Raw genomic sequence first — 7,364 nt, 5'->3', positions numbered from 1 at the left:
GATTAACAAAAATGTATCTTGCCAATGATGAAGTCTGTAAAAACACTTAGATAGGTCCGTGTGACATAAGATATAAACTTTTAAGTTACATAAAAATATGTATATAACCAGGTTTCCTTCCAACCATTTCATGCAGATTAATTACCTGATGCATGAAAAAAGTCACGACTGGGCTGATGGAAACAGGAAATGCCGGTACAATTTTATAAATGCCGACAGACAATTTGTTCGTTCAACATGGTGGGATCTTTTTGTGTTTGTAAAATGTGACATGATCGATGCTTGACTGTCATTTGAAAAATACAAATATTCTCGCTCATCCATAATAATCTCATCATGTAGACTAGCCTACCCGTACTGTATCTGCCAGCTGTTGGCTAAAGTCCACGTGCCAAGACCAGAGTAGGCACATTTGCTATTTAACGGTAGAGTTGAAAATGCAATGGAAACGCATTGAACTTTAGATTTTTAATTGGTACATAAAAACTTAAGCCAAAAAGTACATTTTGTGTGCCCTACATCACACACTGATTTTTAACCGCAACAAGTCAGTTTGGTGGAAAAACACCACTGTTGGAAAAATGCTCATATTTTCTTTATGCCGATTTTAGAATATTTGCATGAAAATCTGTCGCCAATTGGATGGAAACCTAGCTACTGACAGTAAACTTTGTTGGTGTTCTGATACAATGTAACAGGCAGCCGATCCCCGAAAGGGTGGGCTTAATTTAGGTGACGTGAGGGCTGCCCTTGGGGACACCTGCCTTGGGGCCAATGAGCAAAGGCGAAACCATGTGTTTGATACCATTGCATTCATTCCGTTCCAGCCATTACTATGAGCCTGTCCTCCCCAATAAAGGTGCCACCAGCCATCTGTGATCAAATGTTTTAACCTGCATTGGTCCCACATCATGCCAATGTGAGCATGTTTGCTGGGAAAAGATGGGCTCACTAAATATGTGCTACCAACACTGGGCCAATGCCTTGGGGGCCAATGTGGAGCCGATGAGTAAAGGCGCATTGGCCCAATGTGGGCAGCCTACATGGGGCCAATATTTTAGCCCGCATTGGGCCCACATCGTGCCAATGTGGACATGTTTGCTGGGTATCGGTGAACATGCTGTAACGTTGCACTACAATGTTAACATGGAAAATCATTCACTGTGCTGCTGTTTTCAAACGTTTGATGTTTGATCTTGACAGAATGCTGTCAACAACCAGACAGCAAAGCTGACCCTGAAAAACTCCCCATGAACTTGGACAGCTGTAAGTAGCCTACTTCAGCTAGCTTGTTTGTTTTTACTCTATTGTTGCCATGTGTCTTGTCAATGGACTTGAGTCCCCTATTTTTTTTGTTACATTCCAGTTATGCAGGACTCGCCACGTGTGGAAATCCGATGGTTCATCATCAGCCTAAATGGACTTTCGTACAAGGATGCAGGAGAATATCGGTGCCAGGCACGGAACATGGTCCCCAATAGACTTAGGGTGGTGGGGGTGAACGCTGTGCCCCCTTCCATAAAGAACAAGACCCACAAAGCTCCTTCTAGGTCCTCATCCAACAGAAAACCTCTCCCACAAAAGCTGAAACAGAATATTACTTCAATCTCCACCCCAAAGAAGACTCTTCTGAACCTCAAGTATGTTACACCCCCCACTCCAACAAACAAGACCCAGAGTGTCAAAATGTCCCCGGTCCCCACCCCCCTGAAAAAAATGTCATCGTCATCACCACAGCAGTACACAACAGCAAAAAGACCTCAGCCCGAAAGTCAAAGAGAAAACCTCAGATATCCGTCAATAGTATACCCATCTTGCCAGAAAAGTCTACCACTTTATCGTCTTTACCAGCAAACAACCAGGACCAAATATAGTGGCGAAATCATCTGTTACTATAATGACCCTTCTTATTCTCTGCCTTTCTATTGGTCAACAGTGGAGGGAGACCATACATGGCCCTTTAAAAGAAGATGATCATTGGCCAGCAGAAGGCGCCCCAGAGACATGTATTTTTTATTTTTTTATTTAACCTTAATTTAACTAGGAAAGTCAGTTAAGAACAAATTCTTATTTACAATGACGGCCTACCAAAAGGCAAAAGGCCTCCTGCGGGGACGGCGGCTGGGATTTAAAAAAAATAAAAAAATATATATATATATAGGACCAAACACACATCACAACCAGAGAGACAACACAACACTAAATAAAGAGAGACCTAAGACAACAACATAGCATGGCAGCAACACACGACAACACAGCAAGGTAGCAACCCAACATGAAAACAACATGTTAGCAACACAACATGGTAGCAGCACAAGACATGGTACAAACATTATTGGGCACAGACAACTGCACAAAGGGAAACATGTAGCGTAAGGTACTGTAATGATCTTTGAGTGACAATGATGACAATGGAGGGTGTGATGTTTTCTGCTTTTTTTATCCAGATCTTTTTTTTACCGTCTTTAGAGAGATCGAAGGTGAGAGAAAGAATGCGTATCACCCACTTATCTGTGTAAGCTCTGTACCTGTGTTAAAGATTACAAGGACAGATTCCAACAAGGAGCTCAGCTTTAAGAAAATTGCACAGTCATAGTGAGTGTGTGTGTGTGTGTGTGTGTGTGTCTATTATAATGTGGAAAACTATATAAATAATTCCTACTGAATATGTATTGTACTTACCTGCAGTATAGTATTATTACTATTCATGTGTGTATTGATATTGGATTTGGCATTGATCGTGACCTATCCCTTTTGATGATAAATGGGTAGCAGAATGCTGCACTACCACGTTTGCTATGGACGCTCTCCTGTATTTTACAGTTTGTACTGCTGTACACTTTTGTTTCTTAGTTTGCAAGTAAAGGTGAGTAAACATTGAAACGTGTGGACATTCCTTGTAAAGGCACAGTGTCTATAAACATAATTGATTGTCAGATATATTTGTAAAAGCTTTACTTTGATATGATGAGCAATATATCCATTTAATCTTGAGCCAAGGAAGCTTCTTATCCTTAAATGCCTCCCCTATGCCCTTCCTCCACTCTAATACTGTCTCATACTTTTGTAATGCTGAAACATACATACAGTACGTATGGGCAAAGCTGTACACTGTACAAGTAAATTGAAGTAACAAGGAAACTATGCTGACTACATTTGACTGAAGGGTAGTGTCTCTTATTCTGAAGAGTGCATATATGTACCAAATGTTCCAACAAGGTGAAAGTTTTGAAGCTCTTAACACCTTCATGTATAGTGCCTTCAGAAAGTATTCACACCCCTTGACTTTTTCCACATTTTGTTGTTACAGCCTGAATTTTAAATTGAGATTGTGTGTCACTGTCAATGTGGAATTATGTTGTTTTTTTTGCCAATGTATTTATTTCAATACCTTGCAAATGGCAAATAAACTATTTTAACATGTATTTCTCTAGTCTAGTTTTTTGTGTGTTAGGCCTAGCTGTTATGTGTTTTGTTTGTTTGCTAGAGTGAGCAGTTTGATTTGATTTAAACCTGTTCATACAAAATGCCAGAGAATCACATTTTATATGTCACATGCGTCGAAAATATAACGAGTGTAGACTTAACTGTGAAATGCTTGCTTACAAGCCCTTCCCAACGATGCAGAGTAAAAAAATTATAATAAAAATAAAAATATTAACACAAGGAATAAAATACACAAGAATGGAGCTATATACAGGGAGTATCAGTACCAGATCAATGTGCAGGGGTATGAGGTATTTGAGGTAGATATGTACATGAAGGCAGGGTAAAGGTACTAGGCATCAGGATAGATAATAATAAGAGTAAAATAAAGAACAGAGTAGCAGCAGCATATGATGAGTGTAAAAGTGTGTGTGTGTTTGTGTTGTGTGTGTGTGTGTGCATATACAGTGAGGGAAAGAAGTATTTGATCCCCTGCTGATTTTGTACGTTTGCCCACTGACAAAGACATGATCAGTCTATAATTTTAATGGTAGGTTTATTTGAACAATGAGAGACAGAATAACAACAAAGAAATCCAGAAAAACGCATGTCAAAAATGTTATAAATTGATTTGCATTTTAATGAGGGAAATAAGTATTTGACCCCTCTGCAAAACATGACTTAGTACCTGGTGGCAAAACCCTTGTTGGCAATCACAGAGGTCAGACGTTTCTTGTAGTTGGCCACCAGGTTTGCACACATCTCAGGAGGGATTTTGTCCCACTCCTCTTTGCAGATCTTCTCCAAGTCATTAAGGTTTCGAGGCTGACGTTTGGCAACTCGAACCTTCAGCTCCCTCCACATATTTTCTATGGGATTAAGTTCTGGAGACTGGCTAGGCCACTCCAGGACCTTAATGTGCTTCTTCTTGAGCCACTCCTTTGTTGCCTTGGCTGTGTGTTTTGGTTCATTGTCATGCTGGAATACCCATCCACGACCCATTTTCAATGCCCTGGCTGAGGGAAGGAGGTTCTCACCCAAGATTTGACGGTACATGGCCCCGTCCATCGTCCCTTTGATGCGGTGAAGTTGTCCTGTCCCCTTAGCAGAAAAACACCCCCAAAGCATAATGTTTCCACCTCCATGTTTGACGGTGGGGATGGTGTTCTTGGGGTCATAGGCAGCATTCCTCCTCCTCCAAACACGGCAGGTTGAGTTGATGCCAAAGAGCTCGATTTTTGGTCTCATCTGACCACAACAGTTTCACCCAGTTCTCCTCTGAATCATTCAGATGCTCATTGGCAAACTTCAGATGGGCCTGTATATGTGCTTTCTTGAGCAGAGGGACCTTGCGGGCGCTGCAGGATTTCAGTCCTTCACGGTGTAGTGTGTTACCAATTGTTTTCTTGGTGACTATGGTCCCAGCTGCCTTGAGATCATTGACAAGATCCTCCCGTGTAGTTCTGGGCTGATTCCTCACCGTTCTCATGATCATTGCAACTCCACGAGGTGAGATCTTGCATGGAGCCCCAGGCCGAGGGAGATTGACAGTTATTTTGTGTTTCTTCCATTTGCGAATAATCGCACCAACTGTTGTCACCTTCTCACCAAGCTGCTTGGCGATGGTCTTGTAGCCCATTCAAATAAACCTACCATTTAAAATTATAGACTGATAATTTCTTTGTCAGTGGGCAAATACTTTTTTCCCTCACTGTATAGTGTATTTAAATGTGTGTGGCTTTTGTGTGAGAGTGTAGTGTGTGTGTGTGTGTGTATATATATAGTCTTGTGAGTGTGCATAGAGTCAGTGCAAGATAGGATTAGTGTAGATAGTCTGGGTAACCATCAATGAACTATTTACCAGTCATGGCTTGGTGGTAGAAGCTATCTCGAAGCCTTTTGATCTGTCTCGGTACCGTTTGCTGGACGGTAGCAGAGTGAACAGTCTATGGCTTGGATGGCTGGAGGCGTTGGCAATTTATCGGGCCTTCCTCTGACACAGCCTGATATAGAGGTCCTGGATGGCAGGGAGCTCGGCCCCAATGATGCACTGGGCAGTCCATACCCCCCTCTGTAGCGCTTTTTGGTCGAGGCTGGTGTATTTGACATACCAAGCGGTGATGCATCCAGTCAAGATGCTCTCGATGGTGCAGCTGTATAACTTTTTGAGGATCTGAGGGCCCATGCCAAATCGTTTCAGCCTCTTGAGGGGGAAGAGCTGCTGTCGTGCCTTCTTTACGACTGTGCAGGTATGTGTGGACCATGTTAAGTCCTTAGTGATGTGTCCGCCAAGGAACTTGACGCTCTCAACCTGCTCCACTACAGCTCTGTCGATGTGGATAGGTGTGTGCTCTCCCCCCTTTTTCCTGTAGTCCAGCTCCTTGGTCTTACTGACGCTGAGGGAGAGACTGCCAAGTCTCTGACCTCCTCCCTGTAGGCTGTCTCATCGCCGTCGTTTCGCCAGCAAACTTGTTGGAGTTGTGTGTGTGTTGGAGTCGTGTGTGGCCATGCAGTCGTGGGTGAATAGGGAGTACAGGATGGGACTAAGCACACACCCTTGAGGGGCCCCCGTGTTGAGGGTCAGCTATGTAGTGGCGTTATTGTCTACCCTCACCTCCTGGAGCCATCCCGTCAGGAAATCCAGGATCCAGTTACAGAGGGAGGTGTTCAGTCCCAGGGTCCCCAGGTTGGTGATGAGCTTGCAGGGGCCTATGGTGTTGAACGCCGAGCCTTAGTCTATAATCAGCATTCTCACATAGTTATTTCCTCTCTTGTCCAGGTGGGAGAGGGCAGTGTGAAGTGCAATTGAGATTGCGTCATCTGTGGATCTGTTGGGGCGGTATGCAAATTGGAGTGGGTCCAGGGTGTCTGGGATGATGGGGTTGATGGGTGTCATGACCAGCCTTTTAAATCACTTCATAATTACAGATGTGAGTGCTCACGGCGATAACCATTTAGGCAGGTTACCTTGAAGTTCTTGGGAACAGGGACAATTCTGGTCAGCTTGAAACATGTTGGGACTACAGACTGGGACAAGGAGAGATTGAAAATGTCAGTGGAGACACTTGCCAGCTGGTATGCGCATGCTTTGAGAACGCGCCCTGGTATTCCGTCTGGCCCGGCGGCCTTGCGAGTGTCAACCTGTTTAAAAGTTTTACTCACATTGGTCACGGAGGGTGAGATCACAGCCATCTGGAACAACAGGGGCTTTCACGCAAGACTCAGTGTTGTATTCCTCGAAGCGAGCATAAAAGGCATTTAGCTCGTTTGGGAGTTCTGCATCCCACATATGACGAGCGTCGGAGCCGGTGTAATAGGATTCCACCTTCCTCCTATATTTTTCTTTTGCATGTTTGATGTCTTGTTGGCGGTAGTAGCAGTCTTTCTTTCCATGTCCGTGTCCCGCCTTGTAAGTGGTAGCTCTAGCCTTTAGCCCAGCACGGATATTGCCTGTAATCCATTAGTTTGGATACTTTCTTATAGTCACTCTGGGGACGACGTCGTCTACGCACTTATTGATGAAGCTCGTGACTGATGTGGTAAACTCCTCAATGCTATCGGATGAATCCCGGAACATATCCCAGTCTGTACTAGCAGAACAGTCTTGTAGCCTCGCTTCTGCTTCATCGGACCACTTCCGTATTGAACGCGTCACTGGTACTGTTTGAGTTTTTGTTTGTAAACAGGAAGCAGGAGAATAGAGTCATGATCAGATTTATCGAAGGGAGGACGAGGGAGGGCCTTATATGCGTTTCTGTGGGTAGAATAAAAGTGGTCTCGAGTTTTAGTGCCCCTAGTGGCGCAGGAGACGTGTTGTTAAAAGTGAGGTAGAATAATATTAAGTCTATCCGCATTAAAGTCTCCGCCCACCAGAAATGCTGCCTCTGGGGGAGGGAGGGAGAGAGAGAGACTATTCGACAAACCCAACTGAAACATGA

This window comes from Coregonus clupeaformis, chromosome 29, assembly GCF_020615455.1.
Source record: "Coregonus clupeaformis isolate EN_2021a chromosome 29, ASM2061545v1, whole genome shotgun sequence".
Lineage (NCBI taxonomy): Eukaryota > Metazoa > Chordata > Actinopteri > Salmoniformes > Salmonidae > Coregonus > Coregonus clupeaformis.
The sequence above is the reverse complement of the archived record's forward strand: the minus strand, read 5'-3'. Positions refer to the sequence as shown.